Source organism: Arvicanthis niloticus, chromosome 20 (genome assembly GCF_011762505.2).
Source record: "Arvicanthis niloticus isolate mArvNil1 chromosome 20, mArvNil1.pat.X, whole genome shotgun sequence".
NCBI classification, from domain to species: domain Eukaryota; kingdom Metazoa; phylum Chordata; class Mammalia; order Rodentia; family Muridae; genus Arvicanthis; species Arvicanthis niloticus.
In genome coordinates, this window is record NC_047677.1 from 5,562,811 (window position 1) to 5,575,445 (window position 12,635).

Here is a 12,635-nt window from a genome sequence, read left to right on the forward strand (position 1 = left end):
CGTTCACATCTTTCTGTCTGTCATCTGTCATTTGAATACAAACAGGCATAAAAAACATAATAAAATGATGTAAGACAAAATAAAAACTAATAAACTGGAATAAAATAAAGCAAACGAAGTACCAGGAGAAAATGAGCCAATGAAAAAGTATAAGAAACACATATAGATCTGGAAACAGTCACATTTGCATACATAGAAATTCTATAAAACCAGTGGAAACCATAACATATTTTCAAAAGATGTGAAAGAAAATTTAAAAAAATAATAAAAATAATGTGAGACAAAGCCTTATGAGACACAAAACCTCCAAAAGTACCATTGAAGTTTGTTTTGTGTGGACCATCTACTGCTGGGGATGGGGGTCTGTCCTTAAGGGTGGTTTGCATACGCAGTCAGGCATCATGGGAAAACTAGTTCTGCCTTTGTGATTATGAATTGGAGATAGATTCTAGATTAGGGATGGGCTTGTGTCCACGTCCCCTCTCAGCACTGGAACCCCGTCTGGCTTAGACTGCAGGGACTGTGCTTGCTGCCACTGTCTCAGTGAGTTCATATCTGTGATAGTTTTGATGAGTTTAGAAGGTGTTATAGTTGGGCTTCTACTGTTAAGATAAAACACTGTGGGGAGTTTGACCGAAGCCACATGGGGAGGAAGTTTACACTTCCAAAGCACTGCTCATCCACAAAGGAAGTCAGGTCAGGAGCTCAAACAGGGCAGAAACCTGGATGCAGGACCTGATGCAGAGACTATGAAGGAGTGCTGCTTAGTGGCTTGCTCTCCATGGCTTACTTAGCCTGCTTTCTTATAGAACCCAGGACCATCAGCCCAGTGATGATACCACCCACAATGGGCTGGGCCCTCACACGAAAATCACTAATTAAAAAAATGCCCTACAGGTCTTCCTATAGCCCAAACTTATGGAAGCATTTTTTCTCACCTGAGGCTCCCTTCGCTCTGATGACTTTAGCTTGTGGTAAGTTGACACAAAACTATCCAGGACAAATCATCTTGTTTCCTTGGTGTCCTCCATCCCTGCTAGCTCTTACAACTTTTCTGTCTCTTCTTGTACGGGGTACCCTGAGCCCTGAGGGGATTGATCTGATGGTGACATCCTATTTAGGACTGAGTTTTCCAAGGACTCTTACTCTCTGTCCTGGCTGTGGGTCTCTGTATTTATTCTCATCTCCTGCAGGAGGAAGCTTCTCTGATGATGACTGAGCAAGACCCTAAGTGAAGCAGAGATTTAAATATTAAGAAATGTGAATGGCGTCCTGTAGGGACTACAATAGAAAGACAGAGGAAGGACAGCAGGCTGGACCATGGCAGCATCTGAGCTGTGTGTTAAGTGTGGAGAAGGGAATGACTCGGAGGGAGACTGAGTAGGAACAGGTGTTCAGGTGAAAGATACAGTGAGTCAAATCAGGATCAAGCAGTCAGTGTGAGGAAATGAGGATAGATTTGGCGACATTCATGAAGGTAAATACACTTTGCCTTGTTGTATAATGAAGAAACAAATATTACCATTCATTTAAAGGCCCTGTGTGTTTGACTAGAATGTCTGAAAAAGTCTTCATCCAAACATTTTTGTGGCTAAAAATATTTATTAAGTATTTATGTAATTGCTGTTGGGCTGTTACTGAAATAGAAGTTGGCTTTTCTGACCTCATGTAAATAGAACTTTAAATAAAAATGAAATTCCCAGCACAGGGTCTTTATTTATGGATAGAATTTTATAACTGGCACAGAAGTTTATATTTCTGCCTAGGGGTAGATGCTGGGAAATGCTCAGTGTTATGGCTACAGCAATAGTATGATCATTTTTTTTTTCCTGTTTTGGGCTCATTTATGCTGGGCTGGGTGGCATGCTGGCAGCATCTTGGCATCAGTGATAGCTTCCCACACAGAGTCTGGGAATCAGCTCTGAGGGCAGAGCCAGTGAAAAAAACTCAGCACTGCATGAAGTGGAGGCACTGGACTGAAATACCAGCACTCAGGACCTGAGGCAGCAGGATTATGAGTTTATGGCCAACCCAGATGACATGATGAGATTCTGCCTCAAAAAACAAAAACAAAACCACAAAAGAACAAAGTCAAAAGTAAAAAGAGGGGAGGAAGGAGGGTAGGAACGGGAGAGGAAGAATGAGGGAGACACATACACACACACAAACAGAGATACACAGAGGGGTGGGGCAGGGAGAGGGAGAGGCTGGTCAAAGACCACAGTTTCTGGTGTCTTGAATGATACCTTTGAATATAAAGGACATGTGTTGACAGTTGGAATCTTTATAAGGAGAGAGAATAGTGATTTTCTAGAACATAGGATGCCAGTATTACCATTTGAGTCTTTGCTACAATGTTTATAGCATTCTGTTTTATATGTCTTCTCATTTAATCTCCAAAGCAACAGTCAAGGTAACATCACTGATGGTCTTTTACCTATGAGGAACCTATGGCCAGGCATGTTAAGTAATTTCCCCAAAGTAGAGGGATGGATTGTCTGCCTGTGTGCCTAACCAGTTATGACACTAAATTCTAAAGCCCAGAATGTTAGTGCTTGTAGGTTATTCTGCCTCAACCTTTACCTCTAGCTAACCTAATCCTGTTGAATGGGGTTGGGGTGGGGTGGGGTGGCTACTGCTGCTTCATGTAGACATCTGCCTAAAAGCTGTTTACACATGCTGCTCACTCTGTTTGTAGTCTCTCGTTCTTTATCTTGTTCATCTGATCATTACTTAATAAGTATACTTTCCCTATGTCCATTTCTGCCACCATCCTCTACCTTACCATCTTATTTCTTTCCAAAAATAGTTTTATTACAGTGGTTGGAGAAATGGCTCAGGGGATGCTCTTTCAGAGGATCTGGGTTTTTGTCCTAGCACCCACACAGTAGCTCACAACTGTCTGTAATTCTAGTCTGGGAAATCAGACACTTTCTTTTGGACTCTACCTAGAGTAGGCATACACACATACACACATATGCATGCAAAAAAAACCATACATGGATATACCATATTTTTTAATTAAAATTTGAAAAATTGTGTGTGTGCGCATATGTACCAAAATGTATGTGGAGGTCAGAGGGCAACTTGTGGGAACTGATTCTCCCTTTTCCTCATGTGAGTCTAGGGGATCTGGTGGGCAAGTGCTTTACCTACTGGGCCATCTTGCTGGCTCATGACTTTTTTTCTCCGTAGCACTATTTCTACTGAAACTTCTCTTAAATTATTTTAAATCTTCCTTCACAGAACATAAAACCTTGTCCTTTCCCAATGCTGCCATCCTCCCTTGCCTGTTATAGAGTACTAGTGCATCAGTAATAGGTTGCTGAATAAAATGTTACTTCTTCACAGGAGTCCTACCTTATTGCCAGATCTAATGTGGCTACTTACCTGTCAGGTCACATTTCGATACCAATATTTTTCATTTTCCTCATGGGATATGAGTTGATCTTTACTTTGGACTTATCGCTCCTTTATTTGTCAGTGAGAAGATTAGACAGCCAGTTGGATGTAGAGGGAGATTTGTCAGCTTGATGAGTTTTAAAGCTCGCCTTGATTGTCTACAGAATGCTTCAGGATGGTGCTGTAGTTGCTAGTTGCTAGGGAGATACTGATGAGATAATGGTGAGGCAAGGCAATTGTTAAATAAGGCAGGGAGAGCATCATCTTGGGAGGCAGAGGAATAGCCTAAGTGAGGATGCTCTCTAAAGAGAAAGATTACCTGCTTTTATTTCTGAAGACTCATTTGTCAGGCTTTTAGTTCTTGATGGTCATTCAGTGGTTGTTGAATAATACATTTTAACAGAATTTAGGGAAAATCTCTCTGGCCTATTGATATATACCAAAGTCAAGAACATTTACATGTTTGTGTGTCTTCCTAGCTGGTGTGGGTTTCAAAGTTAGTATAAGATCTCCTGCCCCCAAACCTCCCCCAAGTATGACACTACCATCTGAAATCCATTGCATGGTAGGAATTGAGCCCTAACGCTAACTGTATTTCTCTAGAACAGTGGTTCTCAACCTTCCTAATGCTATGACCCTTTACTACAGTTCCTCATGTTATGGTGACTCCTCAACCATAAAATGGTTTCATTGTTACTTCATAACTCTAATTCTGATATGGTTATGATCCATAATGTAAATACACATGGGTTGAGAACTGCTCTTCTACAGCCTTAACCAGTCCTCAAAGTTTAGACATCTATCTGTTAAACCCATTTTATTTTGGACCAACCATGTGTCAGGTACTATTCTCAGTACTGAGGACACGGGAATGAGCAGGACTCAATGTCTGTGGACACACTGTAGTGGAAGGCAGAGTTACCCATGCAATTACAAAAAAAAATAAAAATTATTTAAGATGGCAAGCAGTTCCATGACCAACTAGACCAGGATATGGAAAAGTGTGACTGTCTTAGTTCAGATTTTATGACTGGGAAGAGACCCCATGACCAAGGCAACTTTTATAAAAGAAAATATTTAATCGGGGCTGGCTTACAGTTTCAGAGGTTTAGTCCATTATCGTCATTGTGGGGAACATGGCAGCCTGCAGACAGAAGGAGCTGAAGAAGGAGCTGAGAGTTCTACATCTTCATCGACAGGCAGCAGGAGACTATATGACACACTGGATGTAGCTTGAGCATAGGAGACTAAAAAGCCCATCAACAAAGCCAGATCTACTCCCAAAGGCTACATCTTCTAAAAGTGCTGCTCCCTATGGGGCCAAGCATTCAAACACATGAGTCTATGTGGGCCATACCTATTCAAACCACCACAGTGACTACGCTAAAGACAGTGAAGAAAGGTTCTCTGTGGAGTCCGTGCTGGGATGACCTGTGTGAGCACCCTAGGCTGATGGCACCAAGGGACATGCGATGCTGCTCAGGTATCAGTGGTGAGTGAGTGAGGGGGGAAAGGAGACAAAAGTAGCTGCTAAGAAAGGCAGAATTCAGGTCTGGTGGGTCTTGAGAGTCATAGTGAGGCATTCGAATTTTATTTCAATATTGAGAAGGGACACTGAGGGCTTCATGCAGTGAAATGACAGGATGGACTTCACATTTTAAAGAAGATCACACAGTAGAGAATGGAAAGTACAGAGGCAGATGTGGGGAGTGTGTAGGAGGCAGGTAAGGATAGAGGAGAAGGTTGCACTAACATGGGCAGAAGCATTTGTGGCCAGGAGTCAGAATCAGAACCCCCGCATTTGCTGGTGGAGAGAATACAGGTGCTGATAGAAAGAACATGCCCAGGGTGAATCTCAGGCATTCGGCCAGGGTCAACAGGTATATTGTGCTAGGACAGAAAAAAAAAAAACTGGAAGAAGGGTAGGTTTTGAAGGAATTGTGAGTTCTTCTTTGAATACGTTGGTATGAGAGACTTGTTAGATGTTCAGACCTGACCTGATGAACAGACAGAGAGCTATACTGGTGATTCCCGAGTGTGAGACACCAACACAAAGTTGGTGTATGAGGCAGCAGGATTGAATGTGGATACAAAGAAGTGAATTGAGGCTAGAGACCCTAATCCAGCTGTATCATTTAGTCATAGAAGCAAAAGAGGAAGCAGCCATGGGTGTAGGAAGGGATGTCCTGGCTGGACACCAGGTAAAAGGGGTTCTATATGCTACAGAAGAGCTATTTGGGATGAGGGGTGTTCAGCTTTATCATATGCTTCTGTGAGGCTAAGCAGAAAGAAGACAGAAATAATCACAGAGCATGGCACATTATGATAACTCAAGAGACATGTTGGAGGATCTCAACCTCTGCAGGGTGGCGTGGAACCCTGTAGGAGAACTTGGGGACACACCTTCTATCCAGCAGACAGGTTGGTGTTTCTTCTCTTGACTGATGACCTGTTAGTTTATCAAAGAGAGGAATTTACCCATTGCCCTTTCCTTTATCAATGATGAACCGCATGTGTGGTTAGCATAGGTTTCTTATGCTGGGTGATTTACTGTGACTCATTTTCTACTTGGATAGTTTATGCTTTTCCTACATTGAAGGAAAAAACAAAACGGGATTCTTGTCCATAGTGCCTCAGAGATTTTGTTGGTGTAGTTGCTTTTCTGAACTTTCATGAATTGTTTTTGTGCTGTTGTGTACTTAAATATCTTTGGAGCCAGTCACACTAGATTTGGGATTTGGTCTCAACACTTGCTGCATGTGTGACTTTGGCCACTTTATGTAGCTCATCAATTTTTCACGAACTCGTCAATAAAATAACTTTTACTGTAGGACTCTCTCTTGCCATGAACATTAAATAATACAATTTTCCTAATAGTCCAGAGCTGTGCAATAGAATAATTGATACTAATTATAGTTACAACTACATAATCTGTAATGATTTTAAAGTTTCTATTGGCTGAAGCTGATGAGTTGGCTCAGTCAGTGTTTGACATTCCAACCTGAAAACCCTGAGTGCAATCTCCTGTAGGGATTGACTATATATAAAGGCGGAAGGAGAAAGCAAAGTTGTCCTCTGTCTTCCACACACAACTCGCGGCTCACATACCCTCTTCCCGACACAAATCATAAGCACATAACAATAAATCAATTAAAAAATTTAAGATATAATGACTGAAATTTGAGCCAGTATGATCCAGATTAGCAATGTAAAAAAAAAAAGGCATCTAAGAGAGAGAAACTCTGAAGTCATTTGCAGAGATCTTCCCTCATCACCTCAGCTCCATGTTACCCCTGAGAGGCAGGAGAATCTTCCATAGGCTTGAATCTGGAAAAATTTCCTCAAGGCACATGCAATAATAATGCTTTCTCTCTTTTTGTACTACCTGCACATGGTAGAAACTTTAGGGTAGACCTAGTGGGAAGTTTCTCAGCCAATGGGGATGTTCCTGGAGCAGAACTCTCCCTTTTGATCATGACTGTGAAGTGAATGAGTTTTTTCTGTCATGTACTCCTGCCATGATGAGATACCTTGAAGCAGTCAGCTCAGGAACTTTGGAAAGGTCATGGGACACTTGTCCCTCCAGAAAGGAGAGGCTAATTAACATTCCTCAGACCATAAGGGGTGGAACCAACCTGCAGGCCGAAATGCATTCCACAGGATAGACTACTGGCCACCCATAGACAAGGGAAGTCTTTGTCACCTCATTCCCTAAAGACCAATCAGTTTAAAAGTCACACTGTTCTGCCAATCATATTGTGCCTAGTTGCTGTTCTCTATTCTGCCCCTGGAAACTGTATAAAAGCTCACCGAATGAGCTACACGGGGTCGCTATTTCACCTTTGGTTCAGGATGACCTCAATGCATTGGAACAATAAATTCTTCTTGCTTTTAGCATCTATTCTCGGTTCCACATGGTTCACTGAGGGGGTCCCCAGTAAGCTAAAGCTCAGCAGAGTCTTACAATCTCAGCATGGTTCTAAAATCGAAAGGTACACTTGTATGGCTGACACCTGAGCTGTCAGAAAACTGACTAGCAGAAGCTCCGCCTGTGTGTGACCATCTGAAGCCTGGGCTACATTTTATAAATGATTCAATGGATTTCTTTTAGAGCCATATATGAAAAAGTCAGATATGACCAGTTGTGAGATTTTGCCTGTCCAACTGAGACTGGGGGCTCAGGTCCCACACGTAGCTTCAGTTACATTCAGGAGAGAGGAAGGCAGTCTACCTGTTGGACTTGGCTGGGCTCATAGGTACTTATTTTCTTCTAACCCACTGGATGATGGGGTGGAGGACCATTGCTTCCTTTGCAGAGGAAGATGTTAATATTTTCTAGAAATAGACAGCATAAGGGTAGAAGAATGTTTGCTTTTTCTTCTCTAGGAAAAAACCAACCATGCCAGCCTAGTTCTCCTTTTGCCTTCTGGGTATCTAAGCACCATTGAGCACCAGGCTAGAATGGGAGGAACCAGGTTTATCCAGAAAAGTGGGTTCCACAGGATCTTGGCCCGAGTGAGTGCTGAGAGAAACAGCCTTCTCTGAGAGTTTTCAGTGAAACAGCTCTCTTTTGTTGGGGATAACAAGGACTATATAAACCTTGGGGAACAGGTAGGGGTTTTGGGGGTGAGTGTACAATTTTGGCTGATGCACAACTGCTAGGAATATTTCCTTTGCATGGAGAAGGATTCCAGATGTTTGCTGGGCATGTCCTTAGAGGGAGAAAGTTAAACCTAATTTGGCCACTAGGCTACATGACTACCTCAAGGGTGTCAGAGGTGAGGGTTGTACAATCCACATGCTCCGGGCCATACGAACCTAGAGTGAAGAGGAAGACAAGTCCTACTACTGCTGGTCTCAGGATGAAATTTTCAGGGATTGAACACATCTCAACCTCACTCTTGCTCTGGACTGGCTCCCCCAGTCTCATGACTTTCTGGCCCCACAATCACATGGTGCTTGCAATTCAAATAAGATTTAATCAACAATCAAGTAGCTGAAAGATGGCTTCAAGCTTGTACCTAGAATGAAGTTTTGGGTTCCCTATGACAAGTCCAAATAGTATTACCAGAAATAACTATAGGCTAAGTTGTTCTGATTTAGCTAAAGTACTAGATTCATATATATATACATACACACACACACACACACACACACACACACACACACACACACATATATATATATATATATATATATATATATATATATATATATATATATATGACTTTCATGGCACTGATCTTATGATATTGGCTGAACAAGTGAGTGGAACTAAGTCAGTCAGAAAGCTATCTACATTGTTTATTTGTTCCAAATAATCTGTTATCAACAGAACATTAAGAATTAATAGAACATAAGAATCTTGATTGGTGCAAAAATTTTGATTTTAAACAGTGCTTTCACTTAGATTGTTTTGAAAACCAAACTTGATTGTCCTATGTGTCTGGTCTTCATTTCTAATGTTAGGGTTTTTATTTATTATTTTTTGCTTTCACTTAGATTGTTTGGAAAACCAAACTTGAGTGTCCTATGTGTCTGGTCTTCATTTCTAATGTTAAGGTTTTTATTTATTATTTTTTCCTTTAAAGATAAAATATATATGAGAAAAATGTTTTCAATTCATTGTAATCAGAGGAATCTATCTCTACATCATTTTACCAGGTAAAGCTTCTCTCAAAAATTTTTCTTTGGGTGAGTTAGCTAACTGTCGTAGTTTATACGTCTCAGTGAGCTAGCTGAGAGTCAATGAAATGTATTAGTAATAAGATGCTGGCCACTGAATCTGATTACCAGAATCCACATGGTAGATGGAGAAAACCAGTTCTTGCATTTCTCTTTCTGATTTCCACATGTCCCTTTCCATATATACACAAGATTTTAAAAAAATGTAAAAAAAGAATTTTATTTGGAAGTTTAGATGTGAAAATGCCAGCAAAGGAGAAATGAAAGTAGCTGAAGATCTCATTGTAGAAAATAAGATTTGCTTTCAGGATCAGTAATAGGAACCAACTCTAACTATAGTAAGATGTTTCATAGTTGTTATGGATTCTTGTTCCACAGGCATGACAGGACTGTTGTCCTCTTGAACTTTCAGCAGCTGTGATTACTCAAACGAGACCTGCACAAGATTGGGATCACTACTGTTCAGACATAGGGCTGTTTAAGCAACACAGGGGCCCTAGAAACTCGAGGTCCTACTTCTTCCCAAGGGTATATCAGCAGTTAGTGTTTACTAGGGATGAGAAAAGACTCTCATTGGTAGTGGGACCTACCTGTAAGCTGCTCATAATCCTGTAGGTGGCCCCTCAAGCAAGCTAGTATAATTAAATTAAATTAAATTAAATTAAATTAAATTAAATTAAATAGTTCAGCAATATAGACTAGGGTGGGGCCATTTCTTTGTTGGTGCCTCATCTGGAGTTGAGCAGGCATTTCTGTTTCCATGGGAAAATTGATGTAATTGTGTTTAAGTAATGTAGGACTCGTACAATTGACAGGTAAATACATTGGGGAAAAAAATCCTATAATCAAAAACACACGAAACAAAACAAAAACTAAAATCAAAGCAGGATTTGATTTTAAAAATCACCTACCACCACATCCTTTAAAATAAATATTCACACATGCCAGATACAGTGCCTCAGATGTAGCCACCCATAATCCATTGAGTTTTCTTGCTTTTTAAAATGACTTTAACACACACACACAAAGCAAGAACAGTCCCATCTGAGTTCTGATGCACAGAAAAGTGCAGCTGTCATCCATAACAAACTAGTGACGCAGAAAGTCTAGGCCAAGATGAGAGTAAAGGCAAATGTGGAATCTTTTTGTACAGCATCAATCAGGAGAAATAGGCAGAAATCCTATGAAGATGCCCATATCTCAAACTATTGCAATTGCCTGAGAAAAGGATGAGAACCAATAATAAAATGAAAGATAGGGAAAATGAATCTGTGTATAAAGCACTGTTTCTTTTTTATATTGTACAATCCCTTATAATTTTTATTGCTAACACTTTTCTAACACAACATATTGTGCTCATGGCTTCCTTCCTGCAGCCACTTCCCACTGCTACACCCACCCAACTCCATGCCTTCTTTCTCTCTCTTTATAAAAAGAACAAGCAAACAATAACAAAAACAAGCAAATAAACAAGAATAAATGATCAAAAAATACTAAGGGAAAGCACAAGCAACACTCACACTCACACACATGCATGCACATATGCACATATGAATCTAAGGGGCTCTCTGTATCAGTGTCATGGGCAGTGCGTGTTATCTCACACAGACAGGGGCTGTTGCTTTTGCAACTTAAAAAGACTCAATGATATCACCTGCTGCTCAGTGGTTTTGATTTCCCTCCATCCTTACCCTTCAGGGGACATTTGACTGAGGGTTTCATTTTGCCCCAATATTTCAGAGAATAAGGCTTCTTTGACTTGGGGTCACTGACCTTCATCCACTAACAGCTAAGAAGATGCTCTCTGTGGACACTGACAGAAACATACATCACTGGAGATTGCACAAAGTGAAAGCAAGCATGCCTTGTGGGTGAGGAGTCTCAACAACAAAGCTTATAGATGGGCTACTGCAGCTAAGAAGTGTGCATGGCATGGTATGGAGGGTCTCTTGGCCAAGGACAGTGCAGAGATGCCTCTCACACTATGTGTTGAATTAGGACAGCTCAGTCCAGGTCACATAGTTTGGGGCACACAAGTGTTACTTTCTTTTCTTTTCTTTTCTTTTTTTTTTTTTTTGTTTGTTTTTTGAGACAGGGTTTCTCTGTATAGCCCTGGCTGTCCTGGAACTCACTCTGTAGACCAGGCTGGCCTCGAACTCAGAAATCCACTTGCCTCTGCCTCCCAAGTGTTGGGATTAAAGGCGTGCGCCACCACCGCCCTGCCAAGTGTTACTTTCTTTCTTCTGCATAATAACACTTCAGTGGTTTGTGAGTTCCAGGCTTCCTCCTAAATATCTCTTATCCTAAAGCCTTAAAACCTTACCCATCCCTTTTATGGAGAAGGCTCTGCATCTAGCTTGTAGAACCAGGTGTCTGGCTGAGGAATGTATGGCTCCAAATAGTTCTGGTATCTGTGAAATTTGCCACTGGCAATAAGGCTATAACTTCTGAAGGGTAAATCTCTCCCTTTCTAATTAAAAGCTCCTGCCAGGAATGGACCAGAAAGTTTCCACTCGGCTTTGCTCCAGTGTTTCCTCTAGCGTTCACACTCTGTGTCTCTGCTTAGAGTACAATGAAGAGAAAACTTAGCTGATAGTTAGCAGTTAGAAATATGAATCAAACTGTCATCATTCTTCCCTACGCCTGCCAACTTTCCCACATTAAGTTGTCTGCTATCCTTGACAATTCTCCTTTTAATTAAAAAGGAGCCTGATAGGCAAAATCCTGGGAACATAAAGCTGTTCTGTGATTCACTCAACCATTTGTATGCATGTGTGACCTATTTAGCTTTTGAAATCTCATTTAATGCCAAAAACTACATTGGAAAATTCAAACAAAAGCTCCCAGGGAGCCCCATAATGAGACTGGGTTTGATTATTCAAGTGATTAGGCCATTTCCTCTCTCTTAGTAATTTCATTTAGAACAGTAGTCATTTTAAGAACAAGTAGATGGTTTTATTGCTTTGCTAGTTTGCTGGGAAACTGGCAAGTCGCCAGCCATCTGTGAAACTGCAATTATTACCATTACTTAAAATTTATTGAACCTCTTTATGTACCATGGAAATAATTCCTGCCTACAGACACATAACCAAGGAAGGAAAGAAGACAACCAACCCCTTACACCAAATAGGTTTGATCACCCCTTTCTTCAATCTCAAGCCTGAAATATCAGTAACTATATGTATATGTATATGTATATATATATATATATATATATTCTTGTTGCCCAGAAAATGTTAAGTGAAGAGTGGCTTAGGTTCATTGTCTACGTTTTGGCATTTAGGAATTGACTTCTTTCGCATTCATTTACACACAAACTCATTCCTCATTCTACATGTCTTGATGCATATGGGAGTGTCAGTCTCTGCTGTAATGTGCTTCTGAATGGCTCCAGCAAAGCGTCCTCTTGTAGGCTCACATTTGAGCAACAACAACAAAAAAAAAGTGATGATGTCTGTGATGTTGCTCATTGGGACGCCTCTCTTTTCTCCACCACTCCTGACTACAGATATGTATAGAGCCCAGGCTGCACGTACTCTCCAGGATCC